We start from the raw sequence: 16,296 nt of genomic DNA, 5'->3' as shown, positions 1-16,296 counted from the left end.
TTTTCATATTTCTGGTTTGAAATGTATATGCAAACTTTATAATAGAAAGTGTTACTATTGAGTGAATTCCAGTTTTTGTTCTCCAACTATGGTTTATTTCAATTAGTTTTCATTTCAAGGTTTACGATAACAACTTTCAATCTTCAATCCGAATTAGACATTGTCCATACTTAAAAATTCGATATTCGATTTACCGAAGAAATAAATATCTGAATGCAACGCTACTGAATATTAGTCCAAAACTAACTCGAAATTTTCACAAACCGATTCTCCAGGTAAAATAATCGTTTTTTGTATAACATTCCCAAATATTTCTGCAGAAAATAGCACAGAGACCCGTCGAAAAGACCCTAGATTTCAAAGCCCCGGAAGGTTTATGACCCAATATTCACTGTCTCCTAATAATTTATGTTAATGGCTTTCGAACCAGCTTGCTCTCAACTCAGAGTAGGGAACTGAGAACGAACAGTTGGTAATGAAACACTGTGAAATGTAGTGGTGCCGCGCATAGGTATAACAGCGGACCGTTGAATTCTCTAAAAATCGAGCAATTTTCAAGAAGCGAATTTGAAACGATCCTGAAACGCCATCTTTGAGGTTAGTTCTTCCATTAGTTGATTTCTTTGTTTTATTTTGAAAGAAATATCTTGAATTTTGTTATTCAGAGGAAGTATTACATACATTTTTGGGTAACAGAATTAAAATTGATTAGAAATAAACGAAAATTTCTGAACTTGGTTCAACTTTTTTATTCGTTGGTTCATCCATTGCTTTCGTTATCAATTACTTATTCTACAATCTCTAATTTTGTTTATTATCTAGAAGAGGGGTTGATTTTGGAGAAATATCATCGATTGGCGCCATAATGGCCCATTGTTTACAGTTTTTGACGCGCGCAAATTTCATAAAACGCATGTGCTGTGATTTCCGGTAATCAATACTGTGGATTTGCATCTGCATTTTTTATACATGCATTTAGCCTTGCGATTGGGAGAGCATTATTCAGTTCTCCTCTGAAATACCGGCATATGAACATTATTTTTTAACGTTAATTTTGTTGATTCGTTAGTTTTAGAAATGTTTTTTCATGTTGTACTTTAGTTTCGAAAGGAACGGAAAATTAAAAAATTCTGGATTTCAAGGAGCATTTGGAATACGATCACAATGGACCATTATTTATGGTGAAAACCAAATTTTGCTTAACAGATCAGCACTTGATATAAAGTATGTAAGTGTCCAGCATATTTGGCCAATCCCTTTCATCATTCAGTAAAACCAAATATTAAATTAATTTAGCCTCTCTACTTTACTATCACGGCTAATTTAGCTTTGGCCAGTCCCATTCATTATTTAGTAGAACAAAATCTAAAGTTAAATCAGCCTCTCTATTTTACTATCACGGCTAATCTAGCTTTGGCCAGTTCCTTTCATCATTCAATAGAACCAAATAGTAAGTCGAATCAGCCTCTCTACTTTACTATCATGACTACAACATTTGGTAGGACCAAAAATTGAGTTAAATTAGCCTCTTTACTTTACTATCACTAATCTAGCTTTGACCAGTCTCTTTCATCATTCAATAGAACCAAATATTAATTTGAATCGGCCTCTCTACTTTACTATCACGGCTAATCTAGCTTTGACCAGTCTCTTTCATCATTTAGTAGAACCAAATATTCAGTTAAATTATTCTCTCTACTTTACCATCACGTCTAATCTAGCTTTGTCCCTTTCACCATTTAATAGAACCAGATATTAAGTTGCCAGTCCGTTTCATCATTTAGTAGAACCAAATATCAAGTTAGGTAAATCAGACTCTTTACTTTACTATTACGGCTAATCTAGCTTTGGCCAGTCCCATGCATTATTTAGTAGAACCAAATATTAAGTTAAATCAGTCTTTCTACTTCACTATGACGGCTAATCTAGAAAATATTAAGGTGCCAGTTTGTTTCATCATTTAGTAGAACCAAATATTAAGTTAAATCAGCCTCTCTACTTTACCATCACGACTAATCTAACTTTAGCCAGTCTCATTCATTATTTATTAGAACCAAATATTAAGTTGCCAGTCTGTTTCATCATTTAGTAGAACCAAATACTAAGTTAAATCAGCCTCTCTACTTAACTATCACGACTAATCTATCTATGGCCAATCCCTTTCATAATTTAGTAGAACCAAATATTAAGATAAATCAGCCTCTCTACAATCACGGCTGATCTAGCTTTGGCCAGTTCCTTTCATCATTTAATAGAACCAAATATTAAGTTAAATCAGCCCCTCTACTTTCCTATCACGGCTAATCTAGCTTTGGCCAGTCTCTTTAATAATTTAATAGAACCAAATATCAAGTTACCAGTCCGTTTCATCATTAAGTAGAACCAAATATTAAGTTAAATCAGCCTCTCTACTTTACTGTCACGGCCAGTCTAGCTTTTAGTATCCTATGTCTTACCTTCCATTTTATAATTTTATTTGATCACTACATCACTGATATCACTGTCGCGTCTGTGTGTCTGTAGCAATTCATTGGAACTACTTAACTGATTTTCAAACGGTTTTTGCCAAAAGGCAAAGTGATTCAAAAAGAAGGTTTATGTGTTTGAATTATTAATATTTTGGGTTAATTGGTTGAGAAAAGATGATGGTATCCATTGGAAGTTGAGTAGTGGTGCTACCCGGGAAGCTTTCCCGAAAAATGCTACGTAATTCTAAAATAATTCTCTTTTTATAGGTCTACAAAAACGTCCATGATGGCATATGTCTCTGTTCTTAGAGTAGCTCACTTAACTCATTTCAATGTTTGAAATCTTGGTTACAAATATCTAAGGAGTTATACCTAAATTAGTGAAATAAACTGTTGCACAAGAAAATAAATTCAAGTGGCCTCAAAAACACGGCTCGCGTTATAAAAAAGGGTTGCATTTGGGTTGATTTTCTTAAGTAGTGAATCACTCTGAAGGTTGAGGTCGGATCTTTTTATTGTGTTGTCTGCAAGTAGATAGTTACGAGTATCTAAAGTGTCCATTACCAAAATAAACTCATGAAGTCGGCTTCAGACTGTTGATACAGTTCCAAGATAAGTGTATTTGTGTCATAATAGAGCAAAACAGATTTGAATAATAAAATTTTCAGTGGATGCTAGACCAAAGATATGGAAGTTAATAGACTGATACTGAAATGATATGAAAAATGATCTGCATGAAATCAGTTTTTCCATGAAAAATTTTGAATCGACTAGGCAAATTCTAAAAAGTACCAAGCAATTTTCCGTATTGAGTGAGTTCATTAATGAAATTCAAAACTGTAACCTCTGGCGTAGAAAAGATTTAAAACAAGCCCCTTTTCCAATCGCCAGAAATGCAATACTCTTCTCGCAGGCGTTTCGTCAACCAAGTTAGCTTCTCATCTCCAGTTGAGGTGTTTGGGAAAACTGCTTGTTTTGGAAGTGGTTCGTTGATTAAACCACTTAAATTTATTGACACAACCACCAGCACATTTCATGAAGGCTGAATTTTTTTTATAAAATTGCGGCAGGGTGGATTATACTCAAATAAGTCTGATGACTATATCGTAAAAAAAACAAATGTATTGAAAAAGTTAATATGTAACTATCTACAATAATTTGTAGCTTTCTTCCATTCAATAGTTTATTCAGAAGAGAAATCGGATTTCAGTAGTTATTGGAGCTGTCGATTACAAAAATAGACAACGCCTCAGGCATCAGAAAGTCCTGCTTCTCAGTAGAGTGAGGCCAGGTTACAAGTAAATTGGAGGAAATAAGGAAGCTGATATACTCGTGAAGGTGGGAGAAATTACCCATTTCACTTGAAACTCCCTATTGAATAGCCACATAAAATCCTTCAATGGTAGATAGGTACGTAGATCCAAAATGGGTGGGGCTCCACCCCACTTAATATGGCTCACACTTATTCGAACTAGATCAAATGCATCCAGATTTTCAACGAAGCCAATTATTTCATTTTGTCAGGTCACCTGATTATAGTAAGATACTACTTGATCAGGTCTGCAGCAGGCGTAGAGCGGCCCTGCTATCAGGGTCTGAATTTTCTTGGATATCATAGGTAGAAAAATAGACCCCAAGTTTGATCATGGTACATTTTTCTCAGTCTAATGAAAACCTCATCGGCGATAAGTCTGCGATTACATTTGTCAGGAAAGTAAACAACACAACTTCTTGCCTTGGGTAGTAGATCTTCTATTACACATTTCGGGGAGACACCTTCTTATGGCTGCAGTGTACTAACTACACTCACCAGCTAGAAGACGCTCTTCTGATCCTCTCAGGCAATCTGTAGCCACCCAATCCGGTATGTGCTGTTCTGGAATCGTACCTGGACCTTTTCGAATATTCTCCAGCCATAATGTCGAACTGGAGAGATTCTAGTTTTGTGTTTGATATTGAGGTTGTTGAATAATAACGGTGCAAGGCTCCGGTCTAAAGGACCGCTGAAACCTTCCTATGAAAGCATTTGTGAGGTTTGGGAGAATCATCGTTTGAGTGTGGTTGCTGCTCTGCTCAGGGGGAGTTCGTTTTTCTTCCGATGCAGAGTCTGCTTCTGCTGATCGAGAATTTGGTGCAGATATTCTGCTGTAGAGCAGGGGAACTGAGAAACTACTCTTGATCCGCTGTTTAAGGGTAGGTAGGTCAAAGAAGCCCAGTTTCTTAACGAAGCCGATTAGTTTGTATGGTGAGTGGTCTTTCAGGTCAGATGATGAGAGTACGGATCTGCCGAACTCAAAGAACCTGATTCAGTCCCCAGCGGGGCAGGCACAAAGTATATGCTCTGCAGTTTCATAATTTTCCAGACAGAGGCGACACACACTGTCTTCCGACAGTCCAAGTCTCTGGATGTGATGATTCAAATGACAGTGACAGTAAGAAGGCCTGTTAGACATCGTAGTTCGTCCCTACTGTAGTCCAACAACTGTTTGGAATCAAGCTTCGGAGGGTGAATAAATGCCTTGGAGTGAGTCAATCCTGGAAGATTCTGCCAGAAGTCCATAACTCTTCTTGCCATTCAGGTGTTCAGTGTTTGTTTGGCGTTGCCAATGACAGGTTCTGGTCCGATGAAGCCGCTTGCAGCACCCTCCATTGCAAGAGAGTCAGTAGCTTCATTGCCTTCCAGGCCAGTATGGCCAGGAATCCAGACCAGAGACAATCTGTTTAGTCTTCCTATCGAGGAGAGTCTTTTATAGCGGTTTGCTACCAATTTAGACGTTGCTCAGTAGGACCCACGAGCTTCCAACGCCGCTTGACTGTCTGAGAATATTTTTATTGACTTGTGAGTGAGGTTGGATTTATCCAATCTCTCCGCACACAATTCAATAGCGTAAATTTCCGCTTGAAATACAGTCGCATAAGTTCCTAGGCAGGTAGATAACTCTGTCCTGGGTCTGCGACTGAAAACACCTGCACCAGAACCGGAATGTGTTTTTGATCCATCTGTGAACCAACAACTATCTGCTCTTAATATTTCCTTCTCCCGCAGGATCCAGTCCTCTCTACTCGGGAATAGTACTTTATAAGGCAGTTCGTAGCTGACAGTTGGAGGCATAAAGTCACAGGTCATTTCCAGAATGCTGTGACTTCCAATGTCAACCAACAGTCTGTTGCACTCTGCATTGAATTGATTTGTTCAATTGGCAATGTGCACAACTCTGTATGCAGTCCATCTATCCTCTCTTTCCAGAAAAATGTGGAGAGGAGTTAGATCTGGAAGGATCTCCATGGCCGCTGACGGTATGGTACTGATGGCATCACTGATAGCCAGACAAGCCTGTCTCTGTAAGCCAGAGAGCTTCGCTTGGGCCGTTTTCTGTAAAGCCTTCGGCCACCAAGCAATTGCACCATAAGTGATCATTGGTCTGACAATCATCACATAAATCCAATGGATTTGTTCGGGACCTAAACCACAAGTTTTACCACAAATCCTTCGACATGTCCATAGAGACAGTCTGGCTTTGTGTAAAACTTTTTCCAAGTGAGCGTTCCAGGACAATGCCAAGATATTTCACCTCCGTTCCAAATGGAATGACCACACCACTGAGGGAAAGTGACGTTAGATCGTCCAATTTCCTTCTCTTGGTGAAGGGAATCACCACAGTTTTGCTAAGGTTCACAGACATCTGCTCTCTCAGGCACCAACTGTGAACAACGTCCAACGCGCTTTGGAGGATATTACAAGACGTGGACCTTGCCGGGATGGCAAGGTCATCTGCATAAGCTTGCAGATCAACTTTTCTACTCTAGAGGGCATCAAGCAGACTATCCACCAAGAGCGACCACAGAAGGGGAAATAGTACCCCGGGTGACCCTGAACCTGATAGCCTCGCCTTGAAAAGTCGTAGTTGCAGTTCTGTTTACTAGCATGGCATAGATTCAGCCAGTTATGGTCGATTCTATACCCTTTCTAGCCAGAGACAATCCTATAGATTTAGGTAGTGCATTGTCAAATGCTCCTTCAATATCAGCAACCGCAATCTCCTTGTTGTCAAGGAATTGGGACATTTCCTCAACGAGGTTGTTTAATGCTGAATCTGTCGATTTGCCGGTTTGATGAGCATACTGGTGGTTATTCAGGGGGGATGCATATAATGCTACCCTCCTGATATGTTTGTCCAGTATCCTCTCAAGTCCTTTCAGCAGGAAGGATGTAAGGCTGATTGGTCGTACCGATTTGGGGTGTGGGTTTCTCCGGCCCACTTTGGGCATATATACCACCCTTGCTGCCAACCAACTGGGTGGTATATAGTTCCACGCCAGACTAGCTCTTTATAATTTTGTGAGAATAGGTAAAATTATTTCCACTCCGTTTTGAAGAAGAGCTGGAAATATACCATCCTCTCCGGGAGATTCGAAGGGCTGGAAAGACTTGATAGCCAATTCAACTGCAGGTGCTGTGATAACATTTTTGCGACATCCCAGTCGAAGGTGGGCGGTTTGTTGTTATCAAGAGTCAGATTTCAAGGAAAGTGGTTTTCTATCAAAAGCTCTGACGTTTCTTTACTAGAGGTCGTAAATGTTCCATCGGGTCGTTTAAGCGACCCAATTTCAGTAGTCGGGTCTCCAGAGAGAATCTTGTGAATTCTTGCACTGCGAGGTAAATCAGAACTTCCTCTAAGACTCCCGGATGTTTAAGGGACACCTGAGAGAGTTCAAATAAATTAGTACCAAGTACCAAAGATCTTATAGGGCGCAGTACAGGACCTTGCAATCCATCACAGTGGTGTAGAATCCAAAATACTATTGTTGATATCGTTGAATTTATTAGCTTCAAATAAAACACTCTGTACACTTGCTTGTCTATTATGACCTAATTCACTTTATTATTTTCGTTTAACTGAAGTTGAAATCAAGCGACAATGATTTTTGTAGGTGGTGACATATTTTATACGATTTAAATTGTTATTTATCTTCTTGCCAAATACTTAGACTATGATGTCAGTTTTATTTTTGTGGGTGTGCTCTGGAATACATTCGTCGCGGCAAGTGTCAACTTCATTGTTTTAAATAAGACTGGCGACGGCACAGTTTTACTGAAAAAAATTGACGGAGAACCCGGCTAGTTGGAAGTATTTTAATTCGCGAATATAGCGAGAGTTATTTATAGAGAAGGTTACTTAACCTAATTGTAATATTATCACAGTTTCCATTTCATTTCGAGTACCTACAGCATAAGTCAATTAGGAAAACACATTATTCTGTGCTAGCATGTTAAATAGAAATTTACAGAAAAAAATCGATAAGGTTTCGTGGTAATGTGCAAATTGGCATGTTGGTTTTTCATTTGAGTGGCTTGGCAAAACGAAGCCACACCTGGTGAATATTTTATTTGCAAAATATCAGTAATTTGATGGTGATTAAAATATCTGATTTAGGGTCTTCCAACAGAAACTTCCGAAATTTGACAATTACAAAGACCATCTTTTTGAAGCTACATCTGTCAAATTAGTTGTCATTCAATCAGTTTGTTTTGCCAAATCACCATGGGCGGAAATATCATTCAACAACACGTGCAACTAATAAAATTGTTTTATCAAAATGGGTGTTCTGTTCGAGCAACTTACCGCGCGCTTCGCCCATTTAAAGGTAACCTTAATCGTCCTACCGAGAGAAATGTGGTGGATACATTTAGGTCCACTGGTTCAGTAAACGATCGACTAACCTCCGTACGTCGACGAAACGCAAGATCTGCCTAAAACATAACCGCTGTCTCCCGACAATTGGGAGGCCGCAGACTTTTGAGTTTGGAGTGTCTACATGACAGAATGGTACTGGATACAGCCTGTAAAGTCGTCAGGAGTTCGGATCTCCTTCTCTGCTTGGTCCGTGACCATGAGAGAGCAGGAATTGGAGCATTTCTCTTCAGGGCAGCTGCCCGAGCAGCTGATGAACTCGGTGTAGTTTTCGACACTGAACGAGGTGACCACAACTCTGTCACCGAGTTGGAACCCGTTCAGCAAAAAGCTCATATAAAAGCCGCAGAGGTCACCTCACTTCTGCGGAAACACAAGGATAAGACAATGCATGGGGTCTTCTTCAATAACATTGAAGACCTTGGCTTATCAAAGCGCCTGACATTCGCTTTCCGCAGGTCGAGTGGGCTGAAGTCGGAAACTGAGGGGTTCATTATGGCTAGCCAGAATGGTGTCCTGGCTTGGCGCGGCAAGCCGGTATGATTATGAGATTCGAGAGTAGAGATTGCATCATTCCACCAAGGACTCCAATAATCAGAACAACCATCTTGACAAAGTGGTCTGGATAGATTATGTGGAGTTTGTTTTTCCTCCTCTTTTTGGACGATATTCGCCAGGAACTGAAAACTCACCGACAAATATCGTCTTGCTCTGGTGGTCGAGAAGTACTACATCATACTTATTAGCTTGTATAAGAATGGGGGTGGGGAACGAATAGTTCTAATAAATTCGGCACTTCTCGTTCCCCACAACGGATTCAATATCCCCCGGAGCGTAGGGCAACACCGGTATCTCGTCAATACCGTAAGAGTGCCGTAGATGGTAATTTAGCATTCTCAGGGCCGCGTTATGTCGATGGATATAGTCCTAGACCGCATATGCTGGACATGCTGATAGCAAGTGCATTAGGGTCCCGGGCGCCTTGCGGCAGGCACTGCACCTTGTGTCTGGAACCTCTTTACCCACCACGCGAATGCGGTAGACTGAATATCATTATTATTATTTTTTTTCCGAAGTACGCGCTGGTCAGGCCCTATCTCTCGAAGCCCCGATACCTTCAGGAGGGCGCGCCAGCATTATCAACTAACGACTACTCCTCACACCGTGGGGTAAGTGATCATTGGGTCTGATAAACATGTGCCTTGAGCACATTATTATTATTATCAGAAAAATTGGACGTTTAGGCTGCGCTCCACCCAGAGTAGCCGTGGCGGACATTTAAAGGATATTCCACACATTATGGCGTCAATAAGTCTTTCAAACGATTAAAAAAATTCAATGATATCTCAGACATACTCTGTTTTATTTCAATTTATATATAGGAATTGCTTAATGAAAGATTCTATATATGAAACAAAGTCACAAATTTGTGTTAGTTACATCACTCATAATTCGAGAATGGCTGGAACAAGTTTTATTGATTTTTGACGTCTTGGATTTGTCTCTGTCCGTAAGAGCAGAATAACTATTGAAGTATTTGATAAATTTTGAAAAACAATTCAAGTTCGAATATATTGACGACGTTCGGTTTGTAAGGTTATGACAGTTCTCATAGTGCGCACAAATATAATTGAGGTTATGACATTTTTGAGTGTCATAATCGAAACAAAGCCTGTAATATTGATGACAGTGTTATCTACAATGCCATGAGCGAGAAGTTTGAATTCCTTACATAGAAGCCGTAATGTACTCAGACTGCGAAATCAATCCACTGCAGATGAAAAAGAAGTAGCACAAAAGGAGCGCTCTGTTCAGTGTTGTCAGTTTTACTGATTTCGACTACAAACTCAAACTTACGAGATTAAGGTCGAAATTCAGAGTTCAGAGTGGATTTTTCAAGATTGAAGTCGAGTTTAAAAATAGTAATTTTAAACAAACAAATAATAAAAACATATCGTGGTTCTGCGCTCCTGTAATAACATGGATTGAAATTGAAATATTTCTGTACTGAAAATATCGCGAAAGCCAACGAAAATATTTTTTGTGGGCCAAACTAATCATGAACATTTTTATAATGCCATTTGAGAATTCTATTATCGCGACTGCATATGAAAATGTGTTGTCGTTTCTTAAAAAAAGTTGCTCGTGTTTTTAGCAACGAGCACGAGCAACTCGTTAATGCTTTATGTGAGCCAATTTTAATTTTACACCCCCATTAAAGTTTCATACCCTTCATCAACGGTGTCGCGATGCTTTTAACACACAATATGTTATGATAAACAGCTGTGGAAATAATTTGTCGCAACACCATGTATCAACGTATAACCAGGATGAATTTCACATGCCGAAAGAAGTGTGAATAATTCTTTCAACGTTTTGTTTGTAATTCTTTATATTTCGACGGTTTGGTGCCCATACAAATGAAGTGACATCATAATACTGTTATCGTTAATCCGTAATTCCGGTCCACGTCTTGAATATATTATAGAAATTAATTGGATAAACAGCTGTTACTTTTGTACTAGTTGACGCTTTGTAGGACATTAATGCTAACAGTGTAAATTATCCGTCTAGTCTAGTCTATCGGTGTATGTGTAACCAAATTGTGTTGTTCAGTAAAATGACTAAAATCAGGGTAGAAAAGAAGATCATCTTTATAAGGCTTTATTTACTTTTTCATTAATATTCTAGCCCAGTTGAATTAGCTCAGAAAAATGGCCAGCAGCACAAACAATTTTACTGGCCATTTTTTTTTCATTTGGAATCCTTTGGGGGGTTAGGTTGTGTTAGGTGAAAAGTGAGTGGGTCTATTCGACCCTCTGCCGCAACCCGCAAGAGTTTATTATGGCTCACACCTATTCACAATCGATCAAATAAACCCAGCTTCTTAACGAAACTGATTAGTTTGTATGGTGAGTGGTCTTTCAGTTCAGATTCTAAGAGTACGACAGAGCCAACACACACTGTCTTCCGAAAGTCCAAGTATTTGCATATGATGACTCAAATGGCAGTGACCTGTGAGAAGGCCTGTTAGAGATCGTAGTTCATCCCTACTGTAGCCAAACAACTGTTTGGTATCAAGCTTCGAAGAGTGACTAAATGCCTTGGAGTGAGCCAATCCTGGAAGATTCTACCAGAATCATATAATTCTTCTTGTCATTCAGGTGTTTGATGTTAGTGTTTGGCAAAGCTCAAAGCGATGGCAATGACAGGTTCTGGTCTAATGAAGCTGCTTGCAAGACCCTCCTTTGCAAGGGAGTCAGCAGCCTCATTACCTTCCAGGCCAGTATGGCCAGAAATCCAGACCAGAGATAACCTGTTTAGTCTTCCTATCAATGAGAGTGGGTTTGTGGCTATATGTTACCGATTTAGACGTTGCTCGGTAGGAGCCAAGAGCTTCCAACGTCACTTGACTGTTCGAGAATCATTTTATTGACTTGTGTATGAGGTTACATTCTTTCAATCTTTCCGCACATAATTCAATAGCGTATATTTCCGCATGAAATACGGTCGCATAGGTTCCTAGGTTCCTGGATTTGCAACTGAAAACACCTGCACCAGAACCTTGAGGTGTTTTTGGTCCATCTGTGAACCAACAACTATCTGCTCTTAATATTTTCAGTTCTCTCTACTCGGGAACAGTACTTTATAAGCAGTTCATAGTCGACAGTTGGAGGCATGAAGTCGGAGGTCATTTTCAGAATGCTGTGACTTTAAGTGTCAAACAGCAGCCTATTGCAGCCTGCATTAAATTTATTTGTGCAACTGGCAATGTGCACAAGTCTATATGCAGTCTACAAAGCCGCTCCAAAAGAGGAACTGTATTTATTATGTCAGATCAAAAACTCTGCAAATGATAAATTACTTTTCAAAATCACCTGAGCTGACCATCTTGTATTGCTGTCAATCTCGCTGAACTTTCTCGAGATATCGATAGTATCCAATCCCATCGAGGCACCTTGACGTAGCCAAAAGTAAAAGTCTTCTAATATCAGATTAAAACCTCTGCAAAAATAAATTACTTTTCAAAATTACCTAAGCCAGTCATCCTGTACTTGCATCAATCACGCTGAACTTAGTCATAGAAACTTAGTCATAGAGAGTATTTCCTTGACACACTTTGACCTACCCAAAAGTTGAATTCTTCTGCACAAAATGAATTACTTTGTAACGTGTTTTAATGAATTATAAAAGGTTTTAAAATACTAGGGTACCGCCGCGAAACAACACTCGGTATGTATAGTGAATTTCCTCACACATGCGAATTCATTTATTTCGTTCGCCGGTCAAAATGAGCGATTTCAATTGGGAATGCGAATTTTATGGGAAAAAAAAGTAGGTACGGAAAAAAAAAACCGTATCGGATGTTTCGGTCGACCGAACAGTGACTGTGTGTATTTTGGATAGATTGGATGAATAGTGCATATTATGTATCGTTATTAACGGATTTTTCACTATTGCATTCCAAATTGGCGAAGTTCGTTTTGGATTATAGTATTTTCTGGATATCGCCGAATTTTCTTTAGTAATAGAGGATAAGTCTATAGAATATTAATATTCAACGTCTCAGGGTTGCGTCGGGTTTTTGCACATGAGGCGTTTTATGATACTGTTTCAACTTGTATTTCCAATTCTCCCGAGGAATAGGATTTTGTGGTAGTCTTCGAGGTGATAAAAGGATTGGATAATTTTTCCTTTGTCTGGGATCAAACATAAGACAGCTGATACGGGAACGGAGGAAGTCTCACCCTATCTCGTGGAACGTCCCGATAGAATTCGCTTGAGGATCCATTGATAAGTACCACCCAGTGGATGTTTCTTTATTTTTTGTCTATTCGCGCACATAAGGAAAACACTTGCTGTGTGGGAACAAGCCGAGTATTTTTTCTTAAAGCCTCCTAGAATTTATATATATATATGTATATATACCTATATTTGGTTACCTTGATTTAGTTTTACGAATAAGTAGTTGCGTTCTGAAATAAAGGTTGATTTTTATCGACTTTATTCTGGAACCTTTCTCTCGAGAGTTTTTTTTGGCCTTTAACCTCTAAATTTTGTATAATTTGTGTTACAAAATATTTACTGTGCTATTATAGAGACATATTTATACCATTCACCTATTTTTATTTCAACTAACATATAGGTTGGCAAGTAAGCCAATTGGATTTAGTGATTTCAACTCTAAGAGAGGTGTATGTTATATTTTTTCAAATCACTTGGCGCCCTCTCATACCATTTTTTGTGTCTAATACTAATAATAAGACCCACACCCGACTCCACTGAGATATTAGTCGGTGCATACACCTAAACTGTTTTATCGCTTACTAAGAAAAGCCAAAAATCACGTAACAGTTTTATTGGCGCTCAACTTTGGGGGCCCGATTTTTGAGTTCTGTATTGAATTAATTTCTAGTGAATTTTATGTTAGTTGAATTTTTGGAATATTTCATGAATTGTATTTGAAATCATTTTTTTATTTTTTTCGAAACTGTATATGATATATCGACTGTATTTTGTAGGTTGGGAAAAAAAAACTTGGCACATTTTCAATTTTTTTCCGAGTTTCTATCAGCCTTCAGCTTGTTTTTGTCCACAAAGCATTTTTATTTATCGAGAATCGGGATAATAGTAATAATATTTAGTAAAATTTAAGGACACTCACATTTTATATTGTTTTACGGTTATAGTTATAGTCATTTTGTTCAATATTTAGTTCACATAATGGATCCTTATCGTTTGGCTAGGGATGAGTTGATTTACGAACTCAAGGTTAGGGGTTTGGTGAATACTCAGGCTCTCACGGTTGAGGTTATGAGGAAAAAACTAAAAGAGAACCTGAACAATGAAACTTGGGGAGACTTGGTCACTGATGAGAATTTGACTTTAGATCCTGTTTCTGAAGTAGATTGTTGTAATAGAAAGGTTGTCAATTTATTGGAATATTTTGAGGAAAAAAATATTTCAGTTGGGAGCACAGAACAGAAATATGTCAATACTAAGTTACTTCACTTGTACGGCAGGTTAACGAGATTAACTAATGTAGGAGGAACCAATGATACAATTAGAAGTTCTATTACTAATTTGTTCGAACAATTAAATGAGTTGGAAACAAAATTAGATGATAAAATTTTTATTAGCAAACCTCAGGGTGATAGTACTAGTAGACAGAATAATGATAATAACTTAGTGATTACGCCATCTTCATCCACTAGTTTAAGTAATAATCAAACTACTCACAGAGCATATGTTCCGGTACACAAATGGGGGATTCAGTTTAGTGGAAATTCAAAAGATAAATTAGGTTTGGGAGTGAATGCTTTTCTTGAGAGGGTGGAAGAATACAAGATATCACGAGGAGTGTCGGAGGAGGAACTGAAATACTCTATTACAGATTTACTCTTTGGGGATGCATTAATTTGGTATCGTTTAGTGAAAGATAATGTTAATTCTTGGTCTGATTTTGTTAAACTTTTGAAAGAAGAATTTTTGCCATTTTCATTCGAAGGAGATCTCAAAGAGGAGATTCGTACTAGTGTACAGGGAGCTATCGAAGGGGTTGGTACTTATTTTGCTCGAATGATGAATTTATTCAAGAGACTGCCACATTCTCCAACTGAATCGGAAAAATTGGAAATTTTGCGTCAAAATATAGATTTTTATTATATTCACGGTTTAGGTTCACGTCTACACGATATCAATTCGGTTGATTCTTTATTACAAGAATGTAAAAAATTAGAGAAAACTAAACACTTAGCCGAAAGTCGTCCTGTACCCAATCGAAGGTTATGTGTCCTTGAAACCGATTTGGCCGGTCCTAGTTCAAGACCATTGCTTTCAATAAATAATATTTCCAGTACTAATGTTGCCAACTTGACGTGTTGGAATTGCAAAGAGGTAGGACATAGTTTTTCTAAATGTTCAAAATCTCGTTCGCGAAAATTTTGCTTTCGCTGCGGAAAACCGAATGTAACTAAGTTTCAATGTACTTGTAATCCTCGGGGAAACGGCTCAGGAGGTCATTAAGTATCCGGTCTTCTAGGACCTCCTCATTGAATAAACCGGAAAACGATTCTTGGGGGGCATGGTTAAATTTTATAAGTGTTCAATATCGGAAAAGTAAAATAGATGCAATATTTTGTACATCTAAAGATGATCCCCGTCCATATATTAATGTGAAGATCCATGGAATCAATTTTTATGGACTTTTAGATACAGGGGCAGCGCAAACGATTATAGGTAATAAAGGCTGGCCTAAATTATTGAAGTTAGGCAATCTTGTTAGGTTAGAAAAAAATAATTTTAAAGTCAGGGTTGCGAATGGAGACGAATGTAAAGTTTTGGGGTCTATCCTACTTCCAATAGACTTAGAAGGTAAAGTAAGAATTATTAGAGCTTTAGTCGTAGAAGATATTGAGGTTGATATCATTTTAGGAATAGATTTTTGTAAACAGATGGACATTGTCGGTTCTTTTTCAAATAATTCGTGGGAATTTGGGGATAATGGAAATCTGTTAGGTTTATGTCTGGTTGGAGTGGAGGACAGGTCGAAGTTAAATGAGCTAGTTACCGATTTTTTCAGTAAAATGAAAAGCGATTTAGGTTGTGCCAAGGGAGTTTGTCATGTGATCGATACAGGGGATGCTCTACCTATAAAGCAGCGATATTATCCAGTTTCTCCGTATATTCAGGAATTGATAAATAAGGAGGTTGATAAATTGTTACAGCTTGGGGTTATTGAGCCTTCAAAGTCTGCTTGGTCCAGTCCAGTGGTGATGGTGAAAAAACCGAACAATGAATATCGTTTTTGTATAGATTTCAGGAAGGTCAATCAGGTATCAAAAAAAGATGCTTATCCACTTCCGTACATCAATAGTATACTCGATAAATTACGAGATGCTAGGGTTTTGAGTTCAATTGATCTGAACAGTGCATATCATCAAATTTTGTTGGATCCTTCCAGTAAAGAAAAAACCGCGTTCACAGTTCCAGGAAAGGGTTTATTTCATTTCAATAGAATGCCTTTCGGGCTTCATAATGCTCCTGCAACTATGCAACGTTTTGTAGATACTATTTTTGGGGCCGAATTGGAAAACTCAGTTTTTGTTTATATGGATGATATCATTGTAGCTACC

The 16,296-nt window shown here is 38.4% G+C and overlaps 1 long non-coding RNA gene across 1 annotated transcript in view; it reads left to right on the top strand.

Moving 5' to 3' along the window:
- Nucleotides 1–461: 461 nt before the first annotated feature.
- LOC111507397 (uncharacterized) overlaps nucleotides 462–16,296 on the top strand; it is a 59,863-nt gene continuing 44,028 nt past the window's right edge. Inside the window, exon 1 of the long non-coding RNA XR_012467965.1 lies at nucleotides 462–597. This is a non-coding gene — a long non-coding RNA (uncharacterized lncRNA). The remainder of the gene's footprint in view (nucleotides 598–16,296) is intronic.

This window comes from Leptinotarsa decemlineata, unplaced genomic scaffold, assembly GCF_025532065.1.
Source record: "Leptinotarsa decemlineata unplaced genomic scaffold, Ldec_3_MD MMD2_tig00026361_RagTag_RagTag, whole genome shotgun sequence".
NCBI lineage: Eukaryota > Metazoa > Arthropoda > Insecta > Coleoptera > Chrysomelidae > Leptinotarsa > Leptinotarsa decemlineata.
This window is presented reverse-complemented; position numbering and strand designations above follow the sequence as displayed.